This window comes from Schistocerca gregaria, unplaced genomic scaffold (genome assembly GCF_023897955.1).
Source record: "Schistocerca gregaria isolate iqSchGreg1 unplaced genomic scaffold, iqSchGreg1.2 ptg000280l, whole genome shotgun sequence".
Lineage (NCBI taxonomy): Eukaryota > Metazoa > Arthropoda > Insecta > Orthoptera > Acrididae > Schistocerca > Schistocerca gregaria.
In genome coordinates, this window is record NW_026061773.1 from 336142 (window position 1) to 339810 (window position 3669).

Genomic DNA, 3669 nt, shown 5'->3' on the forward strand with positions numbered 1-3669 from the left:
TAATAGCCAGTAAGGAGTAGTACAATTCAAGTTTTAGGTATCGATTATTGACTTTTTAGCTGGCTTTGGTGCCTTGGACATGAACTATGTCCTTAAGATTCTGCATGAAAGGAGGACTAGCAGCCGAGTTGCATGGGAGAATTTGGAAAGTGTTCATATGTAGTAAAAATCTGAGAAGTCCGTCCGTTATCGTCATTTGTTATCGAATCAACTTGAAACCAGATCGTCACATTGCAAGCTCTTCTCTCTGAAACGGATGTACGTATCGTCTGCAAAGCTATGTCGCGTGCTGCGGTATGCGGAGACACTAAAAGCACCATAGTAGAACACAGATGAAGCTTCTAAGTTGATGCAATAGCCAGTAAGGAGTAGTACAATTCAAGTTTTAGGTATCGAATAAAGAATTTTTAGCTGGCTTTGGTGCCTTGGACATGAGCTAGGACCTTACGATTCTGCATGAAAGGAGGACTAGCAGCCGAGTTGCACGGGAGAATGCGAAAAGTTTTCATATGTAGTAAAAACCTGAGAAATCCGTCCGTTTTCGTAATTTATTATCGAATCGACTTAAAGCAGTGCGTCACATTGGCCGCTCTTCTCTCTGAAACGGTTGTACTTATCGTCTGCAAAGCTATGTCGCGTGCTGCGGTATGCGGAGACACTAAAAGCACCATAGTAGAACACAGATTAAGCTTCTAAGTTGTAATAGCCAGTAAGAAGTAGTACAATTCAAGTTTTAGGTATCGATTATTGACTTTTTAGCTGGCTTTGGTGCCTTGGCTATGAGCTAGGACTTTACGATTCTGCATGAAAGGAGGACTAGCAGCCGGGTTGCATGGGAGAATGTGAAAAGTGTTCATATGTAGTAAAAACCTGAGAAATCCGTCCGTTTTCGTCATTTGTTATCGAATCGACTTAAAGCCAGATCGTCACATTGGCCCCTCTTCTCTCTGAAACGGTTGTACGTATCGTCTGCAAAGCTATGTAGCGTGCTGTAGTATGCGGAGACACTAAAAGCACCATTGTATAACACAGATTAAGCTTCTAAGTTGATGTAATAGCCAGTAAGAAGTAGTACAATTCAAGTTTTAGGTATCGATTATTGACTGTATAGCTGGCTTTGGTGCCTTGGATATGAGCTAGGACCTTAAGATTCCGCATGAAAGGAGGACTAGCAGCCGCGTTGCACGGGAGTATGTGAAAAGTGTTCATATGTAGTAAAAACCTGAGAACACCGTCCATTTTCGTCATTTTTTTTTGAATCGACTTAAAGCCAGATCGTCACATTGGCCGCTCTACTCTCTGAAACGGTTGTACTTATCGTCTGCACAGCTATGTCGCCTGCTGCGGTATGCGGAGACACTAAAAGCACCATAGTAGAACACAGATTAAGCTTCTAAGTTGATGTAATAGCAAGTAAGAAGTAGTACAATTCAAGTTTTAGGTATCGATTCTTGACTTTTTCGCTGGCTTTGGTGCATTGGACATGAGCTAGGACCTTAAGATTCTGCATGAAAGGAGGACTAGCAGCCGAGTTGCACGGGAGGATGCGAAAAGTGTACATATGTAGTAAAAACGTGAGGAATCCGTCCGTTTTCGTAATTTATTATCGAATCGACTTCAAGCAGTGCGTCACATTGGCCGCTCTTCTCTCTGAAACGGTTGTACTTATCGTCTGCAAAGCTATGTCGCGTGCAGCAGTATGCGGAGACACTAAAAGCACCATAGTAGAACACAGATGAAGCTTCTAAGTTGATGTGATAGCCAGTAAGGAGTAGTACAATTCAAGTTTTAGGTGTCGAATATTGACTTTTTAGCTGGCTTTGGTGCCTTGGACATGAGCTAGGACCGTAAGATTCTGCATGAAAGGAGGACTAGCAGCCGAGTTGCACGGGAGGATGCGAAAAGTGTTCATATGTAGTAAGAACCTGAGAAATCCGTCCGTTTTCGTATTTTATTATCGAATCGACTTAAACCAGTGCGTCACATTGGCCGCTCTTCTCTCTGAAACGGTTGTACTTATTGTCTGCAAAGCTATGTCGCGTGCTGCGGTATGCGGAGACACTAAAAGCACCATAGTAGAACACAGATTAAGCTTCTAAGTTGATGTAATACCCAGTAAGAAGTAGTACAATTCAAGTTTTAGGTATCGATTATTGACTTTTTAGCTGGCTTTGGTGCCTTGGACATGAGCTAGGACCTAATGATTCTGCATGAAAGGAGGACTAGCAGCCGAGTTGCATGGGAGAATGTGAAAAGTGTTCATATGTAGTAATAACCTGAGAAATCCGTCCGTTTTCGTCATTTGTTATCAATCGACTTAAAGCCAGATCGTCACATTGGCCGCTCTTCTCTGTGAAACGGTTGTACTTATCGTTTGCAAAGCTATGACGCGTGCTGCGGGATGCGGAGACACTAAAAGCACCATAGTAGGACACAGATGAAGCTTCTAAGATGATGAAATAGCCAGTAAGAATTAGTACAATACCAGTTTTAGGTATCGATTATTGACTTTTTAGCAGGCTTTGGTGCCTTGGACATGAGCTAGGACCTTAAGATTCTGCATGAAAGGAGGACTAGCAGCCGAGTTGCACGGGAGAATGTGAAAAGTGTTCATATGTAGTAAAAACCTGAGAAATCCGTCCGTTTTCGTCATTTGTTATCGAATCGACTTAAAGCCAGGTCGTCACATTGTCCGCTCTTCTCTCTGAAACGGTTGTACATATCGTCTGCAAAGCTATGTCACGTGTTGCGGTATGTGGAGACTCTAAAAGCACCATAGTAGAACACAGATGATGCTTGTAAGTTGATGTAATAGCCAGTAAGAACTAGTACAACTCAAGTTCTAGGTATCGATTATTGACTTTTTAGCTGGCTTTGGTGCCTTGGACATGAGCTAGCACCATAAGATTGTGCATGAAAGGAGGTCTAGCAGCCGAGTTGCACGGGAGAATGTGAAAAGTGTTCATATGTAGTAGAAACCGGAGAAATCCGTCCGTTTTCGTCATTTGTTATCGAATCGACTTAAAGCCAGATCGTCACATTGGCCACTCTTCTCTCTGAAACGGTTGTACTTTTCGTCTGCAAAGCTATGTCGCGTGCTGCGATATGCGGGGACACTAAAATCACCATAGTAGAACATTGATGAAGCTTCTAAGTTGATGTAATAGCTAGTAAGAATTAGTACAATACCAGATTTAGGCATCGATTATTGACTTTTTAGCTGGATTTGGTGCCTTGGACATGAGCTAGGACCTTAAGATTCTGCATGTAAGGAGGACTAGCAGCCGAATTGCACGCGAGATTGTGAAAAGTGTTCATATGTAGTAAAAACCTGAGAAATCCGTCTGTATTCGTAATTAATTATCGAATCGTCATAAAGCAGTGCGTCACATTGGCCGCTCTTCTCTCTGAAACGGTTGTACTTATCGTCTGCAAAGCTATGTCGCGTGCTGCGGTATGCGGAGACACTAAAAGCACCATAGTAGAACAAAGATTAAGCTTCTACGTTGATGTAATAGCCAGTAAGAAGTAGTACAACTCAAGTTTTAGGTATCGATTATTGACTTTGTAGCTGGCTTTGGTGCCTTGGACATGAGCTAGGACCTTAAGATTCCGCATGAAAGGAGGACTAGCAGCCGCGTTGCACGGGAGTATGTGAAAAGTGTTCAT